The sequence below is a fragment of the Hyperolius riggenbachi genome, chromosome 6 (assembly GCF_040937935.1).
Source record: "Hyperolius riggenbachi isolate aHypRig1 chromosome 6, aHypRig1.pri, whole genome shotgun sequence".
Taxonomy (NCBI): Eukaryota; Metazoa; Chordata; class Amphibia; order Anura; family Hyperoliidae; genus Hyperolius; species Hyperolius riggenbachi.
Window position 1 is genome coordinate 51,075,782 of NC_090651.1, and position 25,632 is coordinate 51,101,413.

General features: G+C 46.1%; 1 protein-coding gene across 13 annotated transcripts in view; it reads right to left on the reverse strand.

Moving 5' to 3' along the window:
* Positions 1-25,632, reverse strand: part of LRRC7 (leucine rich repeat containing 7) — a 503,433-nt gene that overhangs the window by 413,200 nt on the left and 64,601 nt on the right. The gene's annotated exons all lie outside the window — the stretch shown is intronic.

Sequence of the window (25,632 nt, forward strand, 5' to 3'; positions counted from 1 at the left end):
CCGCGATACTTCCCTAGCGGCCGCGACTACTGTATGTTCATACGGTAGTTACTATGCATAGTAACTGGAGGAGAGGTGAATAAGGCGGTTAGCAGTGTTCAGTAGGAACTGGAGAGGTGACAGCCTGGCTTTTGGTAGACCACAGAGTAGGGTGTTACTGTAGTCAAGAGGGGATATAATTAGACTATATACAAGCATGCTAGTAGCCTCTTGTATAACAGTGGGACGGATTCTGGAAATAATAAAAAGTGTGCTGAGTAAGAGGGTACTTCTCACCTGTTCAGAGTTCCTTGGCTGGCACTGCTCTTCCATATGGCCAGGTGTTCGGGCCTCTCCCTGGCTCTCTCCAGCAATACCTGTTGTCACATTAACATGTGACATCATAAGATCACTGCAGTGGAAACAATTATACGCGGTAGGACTCAAAGGGAACCAAATGGAGTCTCAGACACCCGGTCAGAACAAAAAAGCAGCATTAGCACAGTAAAATATCTGATGCAGCCCCTCTCTGTTAATCCATCCATTGGCTACCTATTACCCAAAGGATCCAGTTTAACCAGTTGACCACTACGGGGTTTTTCCCCTAATGGACCAGAGCACTTTTCACCTTCCAGTGCTCCTCCCATTGATTCGCCAATAACTTTATCACTATTTATCACACTGAAATGATCTATATCTTGGTTTTCGCTACCAATTATGTTTTTGTTGGGTGGTACTTTTTGCTATGAATTAATTTATTCTAAAAGCATTTAACTGGAATAATAAGAAAATAATTGAAAAAATTATTATTTCTCAGTTTTCAGCCATTATAGTTTTAAAATATTAAAGTGCTACTGTGGATAAAAACCCACACATTTTATTTGCCCATTTGTCCCGGTTATTACAAGGTTTAAATTATATTCCTAGTACAATATATGGCGCCAACATTGTATTTGTAAATAAAGGGGTATTTTTTTTCAGTTTTGCGTCCATCACTAATTACAATTGAATTTTACAATACAATTGATTGTCTCATGTATTTATGCTCCCCACGGTTTGATTTTTACTTTGTACAAAGCTAAAAAGATAGTAATCGTAAAGATCCTCTAAACAGGTGAGACATATCCACTCACTCAGTGCACTTGTCACACTCCGCATTCATTGGACGGAAAGCAAGCGTGGCCGCGATCGACCTGTTGCTGACCCTCAACTTAAATTAATTCCATATAACGCCATTTATAAAAGCTGCACAATAAATTGTGCCACACAAGCCACTTTAAAAACTGCAGCACACATAAAAAGACACATAACATTTTTAAACCAACATAAAAAATGTAGTTTTGTGAGTCCCCTGAGGCTTGTGTGAGGTCCTCAGCTGTAGCTTGCTTGGGTTATGCCTAAATGAAGCAATGCATAGGAGAGTGGGCCGCCAGAAACACAAACTCAAAGATTTGTCGCTGTAACAGCCACCAGAAAAGAGCAATAACGCGAACCCTGAAGTCGGGCAGTAAAACAGACATTCTCTGAAGGGTCCTTTCAGTCTCACACTGGAGTTCACAGAGCTGTGGAAATACAACCTAATTAAAAGACTGGGAGAACATCTGTTCCAGGAGGCTAAAGCAGCATTCCGGCTACAAACGCCTTCCTAGTTCTCAGTGCAGGTCTTGTCCAATATAAGTAGAAGATCCGTGATCATCTATTGTCACAGATAACTCACTTTTAAAGGAGAACTGTAGTGAGAGGGATATGGAGGCTGCCATATTTATTTCCTTTTAAGCAATACCAGTTGCCTGGCAGCCCTGGTGGTCTATTTGCCTAAAGAAGTGTCTGAATCACACCAGAAACCAGCATGCAGCTAATCTTGTCATATCTGTCTAAATTTGTCAGAAACACCCGATCTGCTGCATGCTTGTTCAGGGCCTATGGCTGAAAGTATTAGAGGCAGAGGATTAGCTGAATAGCCAGGCAACTGGTATTGCTTAAAAGGAAATAAATATGGCAGCCTCCATATACCTCTCACTACAGTTCTCCTTTAACCTGCTGAGCGGTCTGGACGAGCTCAGCTCGTCCAACACCGCCAGAGGCTGCCGCTCAGGCCCTGCTGGGCCGATTTTGATGAAATAAAAAGCAGCACACGCAGCCGGCACTTTGCCAGCCGCGTGTGCTGCCTGATCGCCGCCGCTCTGCGGCGATCCGCCGCGAGCAGCGGCGAAAGAGGGTCCCCCCAGCCGCCTGAGCCCAGCGTAGCCGGAACAAAAAGTTCCGGCCAGCGCTAAGGGCTGAATCGGAGGCGGCTGACGTCAGGACGTCGGCTGACGTCGATGACGTCACTCCGCTCGTCGCTATGGCGACGATGTAAGCAAAACAAGGAAGGCCGCTCATTGCGGCCTTCCTTGTTTATTCTGGGCGCCGGAGGCGATCGGAAGATCGCCTCCGGAGCGCCCTCTAGTGGGCTTTCATGCAGCCAACTTTCAGTTGGCTGCATGAAATAGTTTTTTCTTTATTTAAAAAAAAACCCTCCCGCAGCCACCCTGGCGATTTAATCAGAACGCCAGGGTGGTTAAGTGAAAACTCCATTTCCAAAATTGCCATATAGATAGATGAGCGCTGCACAAGTCATTTTGTAATTTAATTTAATCTTATCAAAAATTATCATTCTGTGTCAATTTGAAGGCAGTTGAGAATCTCCAAAACTATACAGTTCTCTGGCACAGAGAGGGTGAGGCAGTACACGAGACCACATCTCCCAACCCGAGGCAGTCCCAGCGAAATCTGGACAGTTGGGAGGCATGCTTAAAGAGGAACTCCAGTGAAAATAATGTAATAAAAAAAAGTGCTTCATTTTTACAATAATTATGTATAAATGATTTAGTCAGTGTTTGCCCATTTTAAAATCTTTCCACTTCCTGATTTACATTCTGACATTTACCACATGGTGACATTTTTACTGCTGGCAGATAATGTCAGTGGAAGGAGAGCAGCATGCTTGCTTTCTTGGCAGTTGGACCCAGCTGTAAACAGCTGTTATTTCCCAAAATGCAATGAGGTTCACAGACAGGAAACTGTCAGGACCATGGTCCTGACATCACACTGTGGGACAGGTTTCACCATAATATCAGCTATACAGAGCCCCCAGATGATCAGTTTGTGAAAAGGAAAAGATTTCTCATGGGAAAGGGGGTATCAGCTACTGATTGGGATGAAGTTCAATTTTTAGTCACGGTTTCTCTTTAAGAAGAGGGAAAGCTCTGAATACCATAGTGCCTCCCCATTCTTCAGTCCGTCCCATTGTTCCTGTGAACAAGAAACAGTGAGGGCCCATTCAAACTTAAAAATTGCAGAACATGGGTGATTTTACCGTGATTAGTGCAGTAAAATCCCTGTACACTTCCGCGATTCCAAAAGATCACGATCAGCGCTTGTAAAAGCACTGTACCGCGATCGCTCGAGAATCGCGGCAAAATGCTGCAGGTAACACATTTTCCAAATGCCGTTAATCGCAAAACGCCCGCGATCGGCGGCAATCGCGGCAGTGAGATCACTGCCATTGGGTTTCTATTGCGCTAGAGTTTTAAAAAGCGGTAGCTTATTAACTCTCCTGTTTTTAACTGCCCGTGTTTAACTCTCTAGTAAGGCCACATCTGGAATATGGAATTCAGTTCTGGGCACCACATTACAGGAAAGATATTGCAGTTTTAGAGCAGGTGCAGAGACGAGCAACAAAATTGATACGTGGGATGGAAGGTCTCACTTACCAAGAAAGGTTAGATAAACTGGGTTTATTTAGTCTAGAGAAAAGACGCCTTAGAGGAGATCTAATTAACATGTATAAATACATCAGAGGGCAATATAATAGCTTGGCGTATGAGCTTTTTGTCCCTAGGCCTTCTCAAAGGACTAGAGGACATGATCTGCGCATGGAGGAAAAACGTTTTAGCCATTTATTTAGGAAAGGGTTCTTTACAGTAAGAGTGACTAAGATGTGGAATGCATTGCCACAGAAAGTCGTTATGGCAAACTCTATACCTGCATTTAAAGGGGGCTTAGATGCTTTCCTTGCGTTGAAAGACATCTATGGCTATAATTACTAGGTAATGCCTAATGATGTTGATCCAGGGATTTTATCTGAGTGCCATCTGGAGTCGGGAAGGAATTTTTCCCTTTTGGGGCTAATTAGACCATGCCTTGTAAGGGTTTTTTCGCCTTCCTCTGGATCAACAGGGATATGTGAGGGAGCAGGCTGGTGTTGTACTTTGTACTGGTTGAAATCGATGGACGTATGTCTTTTTTCAACCAAAATAACTATGTAACTATGTAGCGCTGCGGCGATTAGCAGGAATCACCAGCTAATCGCCCTAGTGAGAACGATCTCTGAGAGACAGCTTGAGATGAGGTTTTACTGCAGGAGATTTCACACAGTCATTTTCTCTGGTTTGTTTTACAGCTTAAAGAGAAACTCCGACCAAGAATTAAACTTTATCCCAATCAGTAGCTGATACCCCCTTTTACATGAGAAATCTATTCCTTTTCACAAACAGACCATCAGGGGGCGCTGTATGGCTGATATTATGGTGAAACCCCTTCCACAAAGAAATTCTGAGTACATACTCTTGGCAGTTTCCTGTCTGTGAACCCTGTTGCATTGTGGGAAATAGCTGTTTACAGCTGTTTCCAACTTCCAAAACAGCATGCAGCAGCTACATCACCTACCAGCAGTAAGAATGTCACCATGTGATAAATGTCAGGATATAAATCAGGGATTTAAAAGATTTTACAATGGGCAAACACTGACTAAATCATTTATACATAATTATTGTAAAAATGAAGCACTTTTTTCATTACATTATTTTCACTGGAGTTCCTCTTTAAAGTAAACCTGTGATGGGGAGGATTAAAAGAAAAAATATACATACCTGGGGCTTCCCCCAGCCCCCTCCTGGTGTATCGCTCCCACGTTTCCTCGCTGTCCTCCTCCGCCTCTTCTTCTTCTTCTGCCATTGGCCCCGCAAAGTCCTCTGACCCTTTTTCCACTGTAGCCAGTACCACTGCGGAAACGCAGAACGCTTCCAGCGACAGAAGCGTGACGGGGAAGCACGCAAAGCCGGACTGCACCGACTGACCCCGACTGGAAGACTGTCTGGGGCCAGTTGCGGGCAAACGAGGAGGCAGAGGAGGACAACGGGGAAGCGATAAGCCTGGAGGGGGCAGGAGGAAGCCCCAGGTGTGTGTATTTACTTTAAAATACAGAGCGTGGTTTCTAAACTGCAAATATGACAGAATGATGCAATGTTATATATAAAGCTATGTAACTGAAAATAAAAAAATGAGACTCATTTATTTGCTACTAATGTTCTATTAATTATCTGCACTACAAATACAATTTGTTATATTTATATGTTTATTTTCACTTCAGTGTCACCTTAAAGGACAACTGAAGTGAGAACTATATGGAGGCTGCCATATTTATTTCCTTTTAAACCATACCAGTTGCATGGCAGCCCTGCTGATCCATTTGGTTGCAGTAGTGTCTGAATAACACCAGAAACAAGCATGCAGCTAATCTTTTCGGATCTGACAATAATGTCAGAAACACCTGATCTGCTGCATGCTTGTTCAGGGCCTATGGATAAAAGTATTAGAGGCAGAGGATCAGAAGGCTAGCCAGGCGACTGCTATTGCTTAAAAGGAAATAAATATGGCAGCTTCCATATCCCTCTCACTACAGTTGTCCTTTAACCCCTTCCTCACTACTCAAGATCCTCTGACTGTTACAAACTACTGGCAGTTGATGGCGGTGCTGGCAGTTGACAGTAGGGTACAAGCATAAAATTCTGCAGATAGAGGGAACTCACCTCCTTCCTTCAACTTGGAAACAAAAACCTGCAAAATGCCTTTAGAATATGAGCACTTTGGGATGCCTGGAAAATGCACCAACCCCCTGACAGATCTATAATAGACGTTATCCCCGTGAATAAGATTGTTGTTGGCTCAGACAAGGCCTACTCAACAGCCCGGAAAAAAGGACCTGGCAGAAAGAGAGCGGAGAAACAATGAAGCCCATTATGACAGGCGTGTCATATCGCTCTTTCAGCAGAACGCCTCTTCCACTGACGCAAAGTGATATTTACTCCCCGTGACACGGTAAATGTGAGTTTTGGAGTCGTTCCACCGTCTCCAGGGGAGTGACACAATGCCAAAATACATTGTACAAGATGCCACTGCCATTTCAATTAGTCTTCTATTAAAACTGTCGCTGTGGAGTTTTCCTTGCACCTGCATTTCCCTTATAACTCAGCAATGACAGCTTCCAGCTCCGCAGATCTATGAGAGAAGGAAAGGGGACGCGCGGCAGCTCGCCGACTAGCTATGGGAAAACTGCCTACAGACATGAGATTCAGGGGCGTAACCAGACTTAATAGCGCCCTCCCCCTGTTAAAATGACAGGAGGAGGGGGCCCCTAAATCCTACAGGCCCCCCTGTGGTAACAGGGGTCGCAGGGGTGATTGTTACAAACATGGTAAGAATGCCATATCGTGAACCAATCGTTTAGGGCCCATTTTCTACCAGTGGCATTTGCGATCACGTTTCGGATTGCCGCAATTTGCAAATTGCGAGGACAGTGCGAATTACATGGTAATCTAGGTATTCTTTTTTCACTGGTGCGCTTAGATTTGGTCACTGTCACCTCCCACATGTTGCAAGTTGCAATGTGGCTGCACAATTACTCTCTATACCAGTGGTCATCAAACTAAGGCCCGCGGGCCGAATGTGGCCCCCTGAGGCTTTTTTACCGCTCCCCACAAAATGTATTATAGACGCAGTCAGGTACATCTTTAAATATTGGTGGTCCACATATAGAATGTTGCCAGAAAGCAGTAATTTGCTGGCTTCCAATTAAATTCCACATCAGCTGACACTGTTGTCCAGTTGGACTGCAGGTTGTCACCTGGGTATGCTTCACTGTCTGGCCCGCAAAGACTTCTACATCATTTTATGTATACTCCAGCCCCCCCAGCAGTCTGAAGTATGTTGACCCGCCCTCGACCTAAAACGTTTGGGGACCCCTGCTCTATACAGTCTATACACACACAGCACAGAAAGCCAGGGGTACTGCCTGCTAGCCTATCAGCTTCCTTCTACCCAGTGGTGTAGCTACAAAGCTATGGACCGCCTTACCACAGAGTTAGGTCTGTCCCATCATGCACTGCAGTCTAAACAGATAAAGTTGTACAGCTGAACAGGTAAAACAACTCAACACCCTCACCACCGCCACCACATACACTCAACTTCCAGCAAAGCATGCCATTAACTATCTCACCTCTGCTGGCTTAGCCAATTGTGGCCAACTGCTTTATGACCTGGGTATTTAGTGGCAGAAGCCTGTGTTCCCACTGGAGGGTCACACTGTCAAATGTTCCTAACCAAACTGTTAGATGGTATATTAAGAAGTTGAGCTTTAAAGAGAAACTTCAGTGAAAATAATGTAATAAAAAAGTGCTTCATTTTTACAATAAATATGTATAAATGATTTAGTCAGTGTTTGCCCATTGTAAAATCTTTCCTCTCCCTGATGTACATTCTGACATTTATCACAGGGTGACATTTTCACTGCTGGCAGGTGATGTCACCAGAAGGAGATGCTGCTTGCTTTTTTTGGCAGTTGGAAACAGCTGTAAACAGCTGTTATTTCCCACAATGCAACAAGGCTCCTACAGTGTGATGTCAGAACCATGGTCCTGACATCACACTGTGGGACAGGTTATGCCACAATATCAGCCATATAAACCCCCCTGATGATCCGTTGGTGAAAAGGAAAAGATTTCTCCTGGCAAAGGGGGTATCAGCTACTGATTGGGATGAAGTTCAATTATGGTTTCTCTTTAAATACAGCATACTGGTGAATGAAACAGATATTTGTGTAAGTTTACTACTGATAACGTTTGAAGGACAAAATATTTAAAGTGGATTTGAACACAAGTTGATTATTGTCATATAATCATTCTTCAGTCACAACTGTGGGCCCTGACACACTGGAGAGTGTTTTACGGGTTGTTTTCATTTTTTACAAAAATGCTTCCACTGACTTACATTAAAATCCCGGTAAAATTGCTGCAAGATAGCCACAATCATGATTTTTTTGAAAAATCGGGATCTCTGCAATTTTTTAAATCGAAAACAACCCGCAAAAGGCTCTCTGGTGTGTCAGGGCTCTAAGTTAGCATACAGTATGTTATTTTCACACCTTACCACAAGGTGGTGCTACATGCGCAAAAGTTTTACTGTTTGTTTATCTATGTCATGTGTGGTCTGTAACAATTGTAAACACTACTAGAATAAACTCACCTTCTAATCGCGCCTGCGACGATGGCCGCACTTCCGGGTCTCAGCCGCCCACTCTGCATAGCTCGTCCGCGGCGAATCAGCAGGCGCATGAGGTCACTAGTGGGCGGGGCAGCGTTCTCTTCGGCCGCAGTGCTCCCTTCGGCAGCGGCAGAGATAGTGTCAGCTGACACATTTGGCTGTCAAGGTGTTGGTCAGCTGACTATTGGTCAGCTGACAGATGGAACTATTTTGATGTGTCAGGTGACCTCCTATCAGCTGACACTTAGGCAGGGATTTTCTGTGTGTTAATTGGTTCCTGTGTGCATGTGGCCAGCCACTGATTGGATGCCTGATATATTTAAGGTGGCTGAGTGCACTTTGACTTTGTCCATGTTAGCGTATGCTTCTGCTTACTGCTGGGTGCTCTTTGAAACTTGTGGATTGCCTTTCTGGACTATGACTTACTGCTTGTTACTGGACTCTGCCTGCTCTTACCAACTGCCTGTTATTGGATTCTGCCTATTTGCTGCCTGAACTGATCTATTGCTTGTTACTGGACTCTGCCTGTTTGCTGCCTGCCCTGACCATTGGATTACCTGGAATCTGCCTACCCATAAGCACATCATTATAGAACTAACAACCTCCTGGTCTATTCTCCTGGTCCTGGAACCTGCATACCCATAAGATATTGTTTCTGGACTTTCGTGTTATCAACATCTCCTGCTATCATCTGGATTGCTGTTGCCACTAAAGCTGGCCATACACTAGGCCGATTACCCGCCGATCGACAGCAGATTCGATCACTGGGATCGAATCTGCTGTCAAATCGTTCACGCAACACGCTAATTTTCGATCTATTTCGGCCCGAAATAGATCGGTCCCGTCGATCGCGCCGTGCGGGGATCGCCGCGGGTAAGGAGCGCATCGCTAGCGGTGTACGACCGACGCAGGTATACATTACCTGAAGCTGGCTCCCGGCATCTTCTCCGCATCACCTCCCGGCTCCCGCTGGCATCTTCTCCGCATCACCTCCCGGCTCCTGCTGGCATCTTCTCTGCATCACTTCCCGGCTCCCGGCTGGCATCTTCTCCGCATCAGCTTTCGCAATCCCGGCATCCAGCATAACTTCCTGTGTCACTGCAGTGACAGCAGAAGTACAAATAGAGGGCGCTCTATTTGAACTTCCGCTGTCACTGGAGTGACAAAAAGTTATGCCGGGATGCGGAAGCTGATGCGGAGAAGATGCCCGCCGGGAGCCGATGCGGAGAAGATGCCCGGGACCAGGCTTCAGGTAATGTATGCGGGGGCCCGGGGGGCAACAGCGGCAGCTCAGCAGATTGTGATCGGTTTCAGGCTGAAATCGATTCACAATCTGTTTGCAGTAAAGGCAGCTATACGATCCCTCTCTGATCAGATTCGATCAGAGAGGGATCTATCTGTTGGTCGAATCTGATGGCAAATCGACCAGTGTATGGCTACCTTAAAGAGAATCTGTATTGTTAAAATCGCACAAAAGTAAACATACCAGTGCGTTAGGGGACATCTCCTGTTACCCTCTGTCACAATTTTGCCGCTCCTCGTCGCATTAAAAGTGGTTAAAAACAGTTTTTAAAAGTTTGTTTATAAACAAACAAAATGGCCACCAAAACAGGAAGTAGATTGATGTACAGTATGTCCACACATAGAAAATACATCCATACACAAGCAGGCTGTATACAGCATTCCTTTTGAATCTCAAGAGATCATTTGTGTGTTTCTTTCCCCCTGCAGCTATCTTCCACTGAAGTGTCAGGCTGTTTCTTCCTGCAGAGTGCAGACAGCTCTGCCTGTATGTAATTCCTCTGTATGTGAAAGCCCAGCCAGCTAAGAGGAGGATTTATCCAGCTTGTAAAAGATAAGAGAGAAGAGAGAAGCTGCTCTAATCTAAATAATACACAGGCAGTGTGCAGAGAGGGGCCTGGATGGGAGAGATGCATCACAGAACCACAACACTAAAGAACTTGGCAGCCTTCCAGACACAGGCCTGACAAGTCTGACAAGAGAGAGATAAGTTGATTTATTACAGAGATGGTGATAGCAGAAAGTGCTGCAGTAAGCCAGAACAGATTAGAATAGCTTTTGGAACTTGTAGGATGATAAAAAACAGGATGCAATTTTTGTTACGGAGTCTCTTTAAGATTCAGGTGACTATTACCAGTTCTACTCATATACTATCTGTGCCTTGTTACCTGTCTCGCAGAGGATTGCTGGTGTATATCCAGGTCTCACATTGTATGCAAAATCTACTTATAAAGAGTCAGTGTGTGTGGTTAGGTCACTCTTTGGAAGTGTTAGCTAGTCGGCCGCATTTGCATACAGTGTGTACCTGTATCCTATATCAGCGAGTCCTGACAACTACATTTTATAAGCGGCCGAGAAATAAAGGGGGCAGGGCCAAAGCTGTAATTTGGATTTCTTAACGTAATGTAAACTTTATTGATTTCTGAGTAAATTATTAACTGTGCTGAAATTAAACAAAGAAACTGACTTCAGTTCCACTTTAAAAAGTATACATTGCGAATGCTATTCTTTTTCAGTGCCAAAATCAATAGAATTCTCCTTAAAAGAGACCCTAAGGCTGATCGGCCTTATTCCTCTACTAGCAAGAGCATGGCCTTGCAGCAGCCACCCGAACACAGCCACGCCTGCACATTAGCACAGCGCAGCTCGTGACTAGTGATGGCCTGAACGGTTTGCATGCGAACGCGAACTCCGGCGGTTCGCGTTTGTGGTGAACCGCGAACTATATGCGAGTTCGACCCGCCCTCTATACTACATCATTAGGGTCAACTTTGACCCTCTACATCATAGTCAGCAGACACAGGGTAGCCAATCAGGCTACACTCCCTCATGGAGCCCCCCCTTCCTTATAAAAGGCAGGCAGCGTCGGCCATTTCACTCACTCGTGTGGCTGCAGTAATTAGAGAAGGGAGAGCTTGCTGCAGAGACAATAGGGAAAGCTTAGTTAGGTCCTTGTTAGGCTTGTTAGCTTGCTCCTTGCTAAAAAAGCACCCCTCAACAGTTCTTTGTGTTCTTGTGATCTATTTTTTTTTGTGTGTCCCACAGACACTTGCATATGCATCCTTGTCAGTGAGTCGCAGCTGGCCCTTGGCCCCTTGGTAATTCCTACTGTGCCACTGCCAGGCCCAGCACATTCAGTGACTACCTGTTCACAGTACCTGTGTGTGTGACAGCTGCACATTTGTAATACCAATCCCTGCATACCTGTTCAGTGCACCTACCTACGTGACCGCACGCAGTGTTATATTATATACCAGGCACTGCACCTGTTCACGGTACCCGTGTGTGTGACAGCTGCACATTTGTAATACCCATCACAGCATACCTGTTCAGTGCACCTACCTACGTGACCGCAAGCAGTGCACTGCAGCTGCAACAACAAAACAAAAGGCAAGTACATGTGTCAATTCCCCTTCATGATCGTTACCTTGCCGCGGTGAAGGGGCTTGTGGATCAGAATGAAGCAATGACCGCCGGCTATATGAGTGTCTCGGGAGGGGGGGCACACACCCAAGATAATAAGGTCGTTGCTTCATTGTGGATTGACCAAATTTGATCAGCTGGACACTCAGTCACTGTTGTTCTATCATTGAGCTACCTCAGCCCGACCATATGGGCTTGAAAACCACCATCGCCTGCACTCTCGCCATGGTGCGCACCAGTCCAGCACGGCCGTCACTACACAAACAGCTGTTTGCGGTGCATTACACAGTGAGTTTGGTCTGTCAGTGTGAAGCAGTACTCTAATTACACTCCCTGATTGATGTATACACATGCAAGATGTTTTGAAGCACTTTAGGCCTCCAATATAGCATGCTATGTGATTTTTGCCCTTAAAACACTGCTTTGCGTCAAATCCTGATTTTTCCCGGGGACTTTGGGCGTGTATCCCACTCATCCATGCAAAAACTCAGATGTTAGACCCCTTGAAACATCTTTTCCATCACTTTTGTGGCCAGCATAAATGTTTCTAGTTTTCAAAGTTCACCTCCCCATTGAAGTGTATCGCGGTTCGCAAAAGTTCGCACGAACCAAACTTTTTTGCAGAAGTTCTTGTTCGAGGGTCGCGAACCAAAAATCGGAGGTTCAGGCCATCTCTACTCGTAACAAGTAGCTCCAGCTAACTGCACAGGTGCGGCTGTACTTGCGCATATGCAGTGTGGCCGTCCTCGTGCTTAAGGAGAGCAGTGTGGCCTCAATAAAAAGAGCAGCGTGGCCCCAATAAAAAGAGGAGCGTGGCCCCAATAAAAAGAGGAGCGTGGCCCCAATCAGATTACCAACAAGCTAATGACAAGTAGAAGTGAATTGATTGGCACTAGATGGATTGGCAAGCATTGTGGGTACCAGGTGTGGCAGCTGTGCCTCCAGACTGAAGTACTCAATACAAAGACAATTGCAAAGTGTAGGGCTGACAGTCGTTTCACAGGATACGACCTGCTTCGCCAGAGGCAAGAGTTAGGTAACTTTTGCCTCTGATGAAGCAGGTCATATCCTGTGAAACGGCTGTCAGGCAATTGTCTGTTGGATTTGTTGGGGATGTATTAAAGGTGTCATTTGATTGGAACTTTCTGGAGCCGGTGCCTGGATTCCTCACTTCTTTTCATACAGATTACCAACATACCCTTGTCGGTAATCTTTGGAGGGTCCACAATCGGTGACTGGGGACCAGAGAACAGTGAGGAAAGCCTAATTATGATCCAGAGGCTCACCTCTCCTTAGGTAAGTATGTGATTTTTGTTGTTATTATGCCTCGGGTACTCATCAAGGCATGAGTGAATCTGAAATTCCAGTTTCATATGGTGAAGGGGATCCATATGACAAGTGCTAACACAGTGAGAGGTTTAGTCACAGTCTCATCCTGATTCAGCGATGTGTGGAGGCTCTGACACTTCCTGTCACTGGAACCTCAACCTGCAGCTGCTCTGTGAGTCAATAGGGCCGACTCATCAAAGTGGATGTTTCCCCGTGAGACCCCGGATCACAGCGTAGTCAGGGGCTGGTGCACGAGAGTGCCTAGAAGAAGTCAGTGCTATGTGAGTCAATCCTATTGTATAAAAAAAAAAAGAATGATGATGCACCTTGAAAATTGCATGTTACTTAAATAATAATAAAAGGTGGTGTGGAGGAGAGGGGGGGGGTTATTTCACCACTTAAGGCCCGTGGGCTTAAAGAGAAAAAGTAACAAAAAAAAGTTCCCCTGGTGGGTACCCAATGAGGCTTCCCCCATCCCTGTAGCTGCAAGCAGTCCAGCGCTGGCTCCCCCGAAGTGTCCTGGAATCCTCCCTCGACAAGCCTGACAAGCGCTGATAAGCGCTGATTTATTTACCTTTCCTGGCTCCAGCGGGGCGCTGTTGCGGCTCTCAGCACGAAGATAGGCGAAAATAGCCAATTTCTGTCGGGTCCGCTCTACTGCGCAGGTGCAGGAGACTTACGCATGCACAGTAGAGTGTCCCGACACCGATCAGCTATTTCCTTCTATCTCCGAGCGGAGAGCCAATAGTGCGCCTGCGCTGGAGTCAGGAAGGTAAATATTTACATTCCCGCTGTTCGGGGAGCTTTATCGCCACCGCTGTGGGGCCGAGGAGGACGGGGGAAGCCTCAATAGAATCCGGAGGCTGCCCCCACCCAAGGTGAGTGCCCCCCCAGGGGAGGTTTTTTGTTACAGATTTTCTTTAAACCCCCCTAGGGACCAGGCCATTTTTTTGCTAATTAAGCCACTGCAGCTTTAAGGCCTCGCTGCAGGGCCGTACAACCTAGCACACAAGTGATTTCCAAAACCCCCCTGCCTTTCTGGGCTCTGATCGCTGATGGGGTGTTTATTTATTTATTTTTTTTAATATTTATTTGTTTTATTTTTAAATAAATTTTGCATTTTTTTTTAAATTATTTTAATTCCCACCCTCTCTCCCCTCAGGAGCCAATCCCGGAGATCGGCTCTCAAAGACATCAGCCTATAAGAGCAGATCGCTCTCTTTGCCTCCCAGGGGGACAGCCGTGTGTCACGGCTGTCCCCAGTACAGCGCTGCCGTACATCGCAGCACTGTGCATTGTAAATAGTCTCCTAGCAATCGCCACTGGGAGACAGCAGAGATGCGCGCGCATCGGCGTGCACGATCTCCTACAAAACCCCACCCCAGGACTTCACGCCAATTGTCGCGGAGTGGTCGTAAACTAGTTAAAGGGGACCTAAAGCGAAAAATACAGTATACGGAGGCTGACGTATTGATTTCCTTTTAAACAATACCAGTTGCCTGGCAGTTCAGCTGACCATTCTGGCATCAGTGGTGTCTGGATCACACATCTGCATCCCGCATGCGGCTAATCTTGTCAAATTTCAGTCAAAAACATCTGATCTGCATGCTTGTTCAGGGTCTATGGTTTGAAAGTATTAAGCCTGGTACATGCCTTCAATTTTATTTGGCCAATCACTGACTGATTCTACCCCCTTCATGTATTACAAGGGTTTACCTACACAATCTGCTCATACTATTTAAAATCTGTTGGCCCTCCTACTACATGAAAGTAGTAAAATTGCCCAGTCATTGGGCAATCAAAGTTGAAGGTGTATACCAGGCTTAAGCGGCAGAGGATCAGCTGGACAGTCAGGCAACTAGTACAGGTGCATACACACATCCAATTTTGATTGCCCAATCACTGACCAATTTTACCACCTCCATGTAGCATGAGGGCTAACAGACTTTGAACAGATTGTGTAGGTATGCTCTCGTACTTCATTGAGGTGGTAAAATCTGCCAATCATTAGCCAATAAAAATTGTATGTCTATACCAGGCTAATGGTTTAAACTTAAATATGTCAGCCTCCATATCCCTTTCACTGCAGGCTCCCTTTACACAGTGACACAGGACTGACTGGTAACAGTAGTGCCTCAGTTCTTCGTGATGCCTTTCTGAGGTGAATATTAATTTAACTCTATTGAGTTTCAATTTCATCAGTTTCTTAAAAAAAAAAAAAGTCAACCAAAAATGAACCCTTCAACGATTTTTCTCCATTCTAATGTTTATACAGCGTACAGCCGGCGTTGCTTCCTTAAAGGGACACTTAAGCCTAGCGAAAAAAATGAGTTTTACTTACCTGGGGCTTCCACCAGTCCCCTGCAGTTGTCCGGTGCCAACGCAGTCTCGCTCCGATCCTCCTGTCTCCGCCGGCGGCTACTTTTGGTTTCGGCGACAGGCGCAGACAGACTGGGAACGCGAGTGACTCTCTATACTGCTATTGTGGCCAGGAACGCGAAGAATCACTTGTGTTCCCAGCCTGTCGCCGAAACCGGAAGTAGCCGCCGGCGGGGACAGGAGGATCAGAGTGAGTCTACATGGGCACCAGACAGCTGCAGGGGGCTGGTGGAAGCCCCAGGTGAGAACAACTCATTTTTTTTAGCTAGACTTAAAGTGAATGGGAACAGCATTTTAAAAAAGAATGAAGCAAATACTTACCTAAGAAGAGGGAAGGCTTTGGATCATATAGAGCCTTCAGTCTCCTCTCTCGGTGCCCTCTATCCTGTGCTGGCTCCCTCCTGTTTCAATCCCCCACCAAAAGGGTATTTGGAAGTCTTCGGGAGCCGTGTCTTCCCGAAGACGTGCGGCTCCATACTGCACTGCCGTGAGCGTGCAAGAGAGCGTGCTTGCACAGGTGCAGTACAGGGCCGCCCTTCTTCAGGAGCACTGGGGCTCCCTGAAGACTTCTGAAGCCTCCTTCGGCCGGGTAAAGCAGTATTTGACTAAATTAGTCAAATACTGCTACCGGGCGAGCCAGCACTGCAACGAGGGGACCAGGAGAGCAGCGGGAAGGCTCTATAGGACCCAGAGCCTTCCCTTACCTTGGGTAAGTATTTGTCTCATTTTTTTAAATGTGGTTCGCATTCACTTTAAGTGACCCTTTAATAACCCCCAGTGCCCAAGTACGCCCAATCACAATGTTATTTTTGATCCCTCCGCATGCTCCATTGTGCCCTGATCTGCCCCCCTCCATAGCTACATGGAGCTTGATTCACTAAACCGTGATAAGTCATATCACGGCCATTTTCGCATGAAAGTTCGCGATTGCACGCGAAAAATTGCAATTGCATGCACAATATCGCTATTGCGCGAGAAAACGGCCGTGATATGACTTATCACGGTTTAGTGAATCAGTGCACATGTGTGCACTTGCTTAAGATATTTGTACAATCAACTGAAATTCTGTGGCTTGGCCAATCAAGCCTTTTTTGTAGAATTCAAAAATAAATAATGAATTTGCAGTTTGATGAGAGAATCGAATAGAGTGCTTGATGAAATGAATATATTGGGCCTGATTCACAATGCGGTGCTAACAGTTAGCACGCTGGTGAAAAGCCCTTTATCACGCCTAAACTCAGTTTAGGCATGATAAGTTTAGGTGTGATAAGTTTAGGTGCGATAAGTTTAGGCATGATAAGTTTAAGGACCAACTGGGTTAGCACCGCAGTGCACAGCTGATCAAAAGTTTTGCGCTAGCAAAGTCTGGTGCACTTTGCATAGAGTTTAATGGCGCTGCTTTGCGTGCGGGACTTTGCGCGCGATCTAAACTTATCTAAACTTATCACGCCTAAACTTAGCATGCCTAAACTTATCATGCCTAAACTTAGCATGCCTAAACTTAGCATGCCTAAACTTATCATGCCTAAACTTACTAAAATGGTTATCACGCCTAAAGTCTTTAACTGGGTTATCACCGCTTTGTGAATCGAGCCCATAGGGCTCGATTCACAAAGCGGTGATAACCCAGTTATCACGCCTAAAAGACTTTAGGCGTGATAACCTTTGCACCACTGAGTTATCAGCGATTTTTCCTGCTCTTCGCGCGAAGTTACCGCGCGTACGCGCGTAAGTGCGCGCGCAAAGTCCCATAGGGCTTAATGGGAGCTTCGCGCGAAGCGTCAGGTGCTGCACGCGCACTTACGCGCGTACGCGCGACCGCGCGTACGCGCGGTAACTTCGCGCGAGTTTCTTCTTATCATGCCTAAAGTGAGTTTAGGCGTGATAAGGGCCTTTTCACCAGCGTGCAAACACTTTGCACCGCTTTGTGAATCAAGCCCATTGACTTGTGTATTCCAGACTTTAGCAACCTGCTTGCTGTTTGCCATGTGAATTTTTGCTTTATGTACCAGCAACTGGTTTTATAATGTATAATTACACCTAAAGAAGCAAATAAATTATATATTGGCGCTTTAGATTGCCTTATAAAAAGGTATACAAAAACATATTTAGGTTTTACTGCTATCTGTGTCTTTTTCACTGGGAGATGGTTTGTCTCACTTCCTTTCTTAATATGAAGTGAATACATATCTCAAACAGAAACAGTGACAAATAAAGATTGTAACTGCTGTTCCTTATTTCCTCTTCCTGGGACCTCCAAGGTTCATACTAAAGTCATGGAGGTCTAGGTGAGGTCTTAGAGAAAGGAAGTGAGTGATATGTCCACAACAATGAGACAGGAAGCAATGAAAACTAGAGTGAGGTTATAACCCTTTTGCAGACTTAAAACTAAAAAATGTCTTCTGAGGCCTTGTTCCCATTATAGGCGTTTTTGTAAAATTTTAAGCGCGGGTGATTTTCAAAATCGCCCTGAAAGCGCTTGTGCAATGTTTCTCTATGAGAGAGTTCATATCAGAGCGTTTTGTTTGCGATCCGCTTTGAAAAGCGGTGCTTGGGCCATTATTGAGGCGGTTTGCCTCAATGGGAGGTATAGGAAAACCGCAAAACGCTCAAAAAAATCGCTTTGGCAAGCTATTGCGCGAGTGTTTTTTTCTTTTTTAAATACATCGTATTTATTTTTTCCGGATTTTTTTCCTGGATCAAAAAAAGGACGCGCTCTGTAAAATTGCTTACAAAAACGCCCAAAAAACTAGCGAATGCGTAGATAATCATAGAACAAAATCACGGAAAAAACCCACCGCGGACGGACATGCGAGCCGAACGCAATGTGAACGAGGCCTTAGAGTTGGCATTTAATTTGTTTGTTGTAGTTCCCCTATAATGTAGCCATATACAATTGCTTATGTTATTTCTACCCTTATGCTTGACTGTTAGTGGCATGGAGGACTCATAAACGCCAAGGTTATTATTCCACAGAGAGGGCTGTAAATGTGAAATGATATTAAAGCGCTTAGTGGGGTTGTCCATTCCACATTCCATGTTGTGCTCATTTTATAATGTGTGTCTGGGGAATATAAATATCTTGAACATACAGTGGGGCATGTCTTTTTTTCCGGGATATAATACTGCTTCTAATAGAACGTCATGCATAATGCAGCGTGCTATATGTTTTTATGTTTTGTTCCATGAGTCACTTGCTCTCTACAACCCAAGTCATGTCACATGCAAATAACCGGTACCAAAACGTGGTAGCACAGTGTAATGAGGAGAGTACAGATTTGTATATTGGGGAGACTAAGCAACCACTAAAAAGTCTAAACATTCTCTTAACCACTTCCCATCCTGCATATAGTATATTCACGTCATCGTAACTGGCTCCTGAAAGCCACACAACGTGAATATAAGTTACTGCACATTAATGAGCACAGCGCACATGCTAGCATGCGCCTGGGCTCATTAATCTCCATCATCCATCTAGACCAATTAAGGATCCCCTTCCTGGTTTCTGATCCTCCCACCCCCGCCCCATCCCCTGTACTGAGCCACCTGACCCCCTTCTTCCCACATGCTGCGATCAGGCAGCAGGGAGGATTAGCAGCATGTAAACATACCTCACCTCGTTCCAGCGCGATCAGCCTCCCCTCAGTGCATTACCACTGCCCGTGTCACTATGCTGAACAAATCGGGTCCTGGCATGATGAAATCATCAAGTCGGGACCCGATCCATTCGGCATAGTGACAAGGGCAGTGGTAATGCACTGAGGGGAGGCTGATCGCGCTGGAACGAGGTGAGGTATGTTGTTTACATGCTAATCCTCCCTGCTGCCCGATCGCAGCATGGGGGGGGGGGGGGGGTAATCATTCAGGCACATATAGCTATCTGTAGGGGGGATTTAAAGGACACATCTACCATTTATTGGGGGTGGGGGAGATAGAGGCTCACCTGGCTATCTATGGGGGCAAAGGAAAATACCTGGCTAACTATGAGGGGGGGAGGGGGCAAAGGGGCACTCCTGCCTATCTATGTGGAGGGGGGGAAATAAATCTGCACACCAGGCTGTCTATGGCAGGGTGAAAAGGGCACATCTAGCTGTTGATACTGGGGGGAGGCTAATAAGGGGCACATCTGGCTATACTGGGGGCAAAAAAGGGCACACCTGGCTATCCATGGAGAGGTGGGGGGAATATAGGGGTACATCTAGCTATCTGTTGGAGGGGGAGAACAAAGGGGCATACCTGGCTATCAATGGGGGTGCGGGGACAAAGGGGTGAATCTGGCTAATAAAGGGGCACATCTGGGCTTTTTATATGGGGAGGGGCTAATAAAGGGCACATCTGGCTGTCTATACCGGGAGGGGGCGATAAAGGGAACACCTGGCTATCTATGGGGGGTAGGGGGAATAAAATAGCACAACTGGTTATCTATGGAGGGGGGGGGAATAAAGGGGCACATCTGGTTAACTATGGGGTGGGAGCTAATAAATGGGTTTAGCTTTTTAAATATGTATGCCATGAGGGTAAATTACTCTTATTTTGTCAAATACAGCTTGTAATTACTGATAAAGTACAATGCGAAAAAATGGAAAAAATGCACCTTTATTTACAAATAATATATTGTTGCCATACATTATATTAGGAAAATCATTTAAATGTTGAAATAAACAGGACACATGGGCAAATACAATGTGTGGGTTTCATCTACAGTAACACTTTTTATTTTCAAACTGTAAGGGCTGAAAAGAGAAATGATTCCCTTTACAATGCATACAAAATAAAATAATTCTTAGCAAAGTAAGTACTACCCAAAGAAAGCCTAATTGGTGGCCAAAAAAACAAGATATAGATCATTTATGTGTGATAAGTATTGATAAAGTTATTGGCTTATGAATGGGAGGAGTGTGAAATACAGACAACTGCTCAGGATTTTTAGGGGGAAAACCCTAGAGTAGGGAAGTGGTTAAAAGACAGGTCCGAGAAAGAAAAAACAAGATCTGCTTACCTGGGGCTTCCTCCAGCTGCTGGCAGCCAATATGTCCCTCGCCGCAGCTCCAGGGTTCCCTCCGTTGCATCTTCTGCGCCTGTGCAGAATTCTCCCGCTCACGCTGGCGCAGAAGATGCCGACATGGCGAGAAATGGAGGGGACACTGGAGCTTTGGCAAGGAACAGATAGGCTGTCAGGGGCTGGAGGAAGCCCCAGGTAAGTACATCCTTTATTTCCCCCCCTCGGATGTGTCCTTTAAGGCCGGTTTTACACTTGAAATTTGCGATGTGATAAGGTGCATGCACTGCATTGCACCACAGAAACTAAACTTCATATGATGCTGCACCACAATGCGGCAACAGGGTTACATGCATAGGCCCGCCCCCCCCGGCTAGTGACGTACTCCCTGCTGGGCAGGAAGTACATCAATGGGATTCCCGTCAGTCCACACATGTGTGCCGTGCCATGTTCCCATCATGCATTACTGCATAATCCGTGCGGTAGGCATGGATCATGTGGTAACGCTCTTCAGAATTTGCGTCAGGACGGCGATTTTGCTACTTCTGGGATACCACGTTGCGTGAACTGTGTCAGTCTGTACAAGTCTCCATAGGGAAGCATAACACACTGCAACGCTGTCTACAAGTGTGCAAGAGGCCTAAACCTTATTCTCCTAATTCCAATAACCCTAATTCTCCTAACTTCAGTGTGCCACAAAAATCCATTTATCACGTGGGAAGGGAGCGTCAAGAATGAATATCAGGGTAACATTTGGTTTTGGGGTGGACAGAGTTGGGCACTAGGGGAAAAGGAAGGTTAGGGTTTGTCACTGCAAGGGCGGGCTTTAGAGTAGGGGACAGGAGGAAAGGTGTTTAGGGTTATTTACTTGGGGGAAGAGGTGTTAAGCACTAGGGGAGGGAGGCTTCTGGGTATCTAGCAGTGGGGGGTGGTAAGGGCTGGTCGTTAGGGAAGCAGGGGAGTGGTTAAGGTAGGGTACAAGAGGGAATCATAGTTAGGGTTATGCTCTAGCACTACTTACAAGGTTAAGCTTAGTCCTTGAGGAGGATATTAGTGTTAGGTGTTGAAAAATATTAGGCACCAGGTAGGTTAAGGTTAGCCACTGGTTGAGCACACCGTGGAAGAGAAAGCTTTAAAGGGATACTGTAGGGGGGTCGAGGGAAAATGAGTTGAACTTACCCCGGGCTTCTAATGGCCCACCGCAGACATCCTGTGTTGGCGCAGCCACTCACCCATGCTCCGGCCCCGCCTCCAGTTCACTTCTGGAATTTCTGACTTTAAAGTCAGAAAACCACTGCGCCTGCGTTGCCGTGTCCTCGCTCCCGCTGATGTCACCAGGAGTGTACTGCGCAGACACAAACCATACTGGGCCTGCGCTGTGCACTCTTGATGACATCAGCGGGATCGAGGACACGGCAACGCAGGCGCAGTGGTTTTCAGATTTTAAAGTCTGAAATTCCAGAAGTGAACCGGAGGCGGGGCCGGAGCATTGGTGAGTGGCTGCGCCAACACAGAATGTCTGCGGGGGACCGTTAGAAGCCCCGGGTAAGTTCAACTCATTTTCCCCTGACCCCCCTACAGTATCCCTTTAAGTGCCAACTTTCGCTGACATTCTGCCTGTGCACGTCTCAGCTGTGTAATCTTAGGTGATAAAGTAATAAAAGCCAAGATGTTAGCTCTGGCATAATGTACACAGACTCTGCTGGTCCTGCATAATTGTCTCAGGTCTTATACTTGTCCCCAACCCAACAGGGATCAGGAAGGTTGTAAGACCTAATGACTTCTTCTACCTTCTACTACAACACAAGGTCCCCAGTCTTATAATTACCACTCGATGGACCTCATTTTGAGGAACATTCCGCTAGCATCAAATAATAAATAACCTCCATTCTTGACATCTCTTCATTTAAAGTAGCTGGAACGTTTAGCTGAAGAGCCAGCACAAACCGGAGGTCATGAGACAAAGCAAAGCATGCAACTTCTAAAAACTCTACATCCATTATTTGGAAGAAGCCCTCTATGCCTCCTCAATATATCTAAAAAAAAAAAAAAAAAATCTAACCAAACAAACAAACACAAACACTTATATCGCGCTTTTCTCCTGGTGGACTCAAAGCGCCAGAGCTGCAGCCACTAGGGCGCGCTCTATAGGCAGTAGCAGTGTTAGGGAGACTTGCCTAAGGTCTCCTACTGAATAGGTGCTGGCTTACTAACCATTGGCATAATGGTCACTCTGAAGAACTTATCCACTTTGCAAACCAGTGGTCTTCCAGTTTCCCTTGCACTAGTTTTAATGACTCTCTCTGGGTCTGCGGCACTAAACTATGGTAAAGTTACAGAGAAACTCCAGTGAAAATAATATAATAAAAAAAGTGCTTCATTTTTACAATAATTAAGTATAAATGATTTAGTCAGTGTTTGCCTATTGTAAAATCTTTTTTGTTCCTGATTTACATTCTGACATTTATCACATGGTGACATTTTTACTACTGGCAGGTGATGTCAGTGGAAGGAGATGCTGCTTGCTTTATTGGCAGTAGGACCCAGCTATAAACAGCTGTTATGTCCCACAATGCAATGAGGTTCACAGACAGGAAACTTTCAGGACCATGGTCCTGACATCACACTGTGGGAGGGGTTTCACCACAATATCAGCCATACAGAGCCCCCTGACGATCCGTTTGTGAAAAGGAAAAGATTTGTCATGGGAAAGGGGGTATCAGCTACTGGTTGGGATGAAGTTGAATTCTTAGTTCTCTTTAAAGAGACTCTGTAACTTGAAAAAGATCCCCTGGGGGGTACTCACCTCGGGTGGGGGAAGCCTCCGGATCCTAATGAGGCTTCCCACGCTGTCCTGCGTCCCACGGGGGTCTCGCTGCAGCCCTCTGAACAGCCGGTGACAGGCCCGACTGTAATTTCGATATTTACCTTTGCTGGCTCCAGCGGGGGCGCTGTGGCTGCATTCGGCTCGGAAATAGACGGAAATACCCGATCTCCGTCGGGTCCGCTCTACTGCGCAGGCGCCGGAAACTTGCGCCCGCGCAGTAGAGCGGACCCGACGGCGATCGGGTATTTCCGCCTAATTCGGAGCCGACAGCCATCAGAGCGCCTGCGCAGGAGCCAGGATGGTAAATATTGCGTCACGGCTGTACGGAGGGCTGCAGCGAGACCCCTGAGGGACGGAGGACGGCGTGGGAAGCCTCATTAGGATCCGGAGGCTTCCCCCACCCGAGGTGAGTACCCCCCAGGGGACGTTTTACCGTTACAGTTCCTCTTTAAGGTTACACAGGGAGCGCATGGCAATTTTACCATTACTAGTGCAGCGGGAGCACCGAGCGTCAACCCCTTAGTGCCACACGCATTACCGGGTTAAAGTGGAATGAAACCCAGCATTTCCTGTTTGCTCTAAAACAGGGGTAGGGAACCTTGGCTCTCCAGCTGTGATAAAATTACAAATCCCAGCATGCGTTTGCCTTTATTAATCATGTGTGTGGCTGTCAGATTACTGCAATGCATTGTGGGACTTTTAGTTCCTTAACAGCTGGAGAGCCAACGTTCCCTACCCTTGCTCTAAAAAATTATTTACAGCATATTATATACTACCACCATTTTTTTTTTTTTTACTAGAACAGCATTCAATTAGTTAAACACAGGGCTTGAAAGTTCAGTGCAGAGAAAGCTGGACACATCTGAAGTGGAGATAATGTTATCTTGTGTTTACTTAATTGAATCAAGTGAGGAATGTGACACATTCTCTGACTGTGCAGAAGCTCCTGGACACAGACAGACATTCAAAGCATTTCTGCCTTCAATACAGCATGAATAAAACCAGTTATGAATAAAATGCAAAGGCAGCTTTCAAAGCAAAAAACTGTACTTTGGGAACTTGTAATTTCTAAATGAATAATAATACTTATGCACAGATGCAAATATGATAACCGTATGGCATATAAAAAGTAGGAAAACATGTTTTTACTGAATAGTATGTCAGGGTTTTATACCGCTTTAATGCGTGCAATGCTATGGTAACATGTGGGAGATTGCGCATTACCACAGTAGCATGCGGGTTAAAGTGGTAATGCACGTGCCGCTAATAGAATGATGACCGGTGATTCCCCTGCGCTACTAACAGTGAAATTGCAGTGCGCTACCTGCGTACAGCAACTTTACTGTACTTTAGTATATCAGGCCTAATAAAAGGAAGAGGAGAGGGAAATGGTATTTCTTATTAAAGACCAGTGAGACTGGAAAGAGTGCACTCCATGTCAAGGAAGTAAGACTGGACCGGCCGGTCATGGAGGAATCTAACCTTCAGTGTTGGCTGGATAACCCTTATGGGTGTGCCAGCAGAAGCACTTTGTCCCACTAGCCGGGGATGGGGCATGCGGCAAGTCCCCTCCTTCCTCTGGAGTAGAGGTGTCAAACTCAATTACAATGTGGGCCGAAATTGAACACTGGGACAAAGTCGTGGGCCAACCTCAATGTCTACTGACCACCTTCCTCCCTTATAAAGTTCCCTGGTGACTCCCCTCCAACCCCTATACAGTTCCCTGGTGTTTAGTGGTCCTCCTCCCTCCTCTATACAGTTCCCTGGTGTGTAGTGGTCCTTCTCCCTCCCCTGTACTGTTCCCTGGTGTGTAGTGGTCCTTCTCCCTCCCCTGTACTGTTTCCTGGTTTGTAGTGGTCCTTCTCCCTCCCCTGTACTGTTCCCTGGTGTCTATTGGTCCTTCTCCCTCCCTTGTACTGTTCCCCGGTGTTTAGTGGTCCTCCTCCCTCCTCTATACAGTTCTCTGGTGTGTAGTGGTCCTTCTCCCTCCCCTGTACTGTTCCCTGGTGTGTAGTGGTCCTTCTCCCTCCCCTGTACTGTTCCCTGGTGTCTAATGGTCCTTCTCCCTCCCTTGTACTGTTCCCTGGTGTTTAGTGGTCCTCCTCCCTCCTCTATACAGTTCCCTGGTGTGTAGTGGTCCTTCTCCCTCCCCTGTATTGTTCCCTGGTGTGTAGTGGTCCTTCTCCCTCCCCTGTACTGTTCCCTGGTGTGTAGTGGTCCTTCTCCCTCCCCTGTACTGTTTCCTGGTGTGTAGTGGTCCTTCTCCCTCCCCTGTACTGTTCCCTGGTGTGTAGTGGTCCTTCTCCCTCCCCTG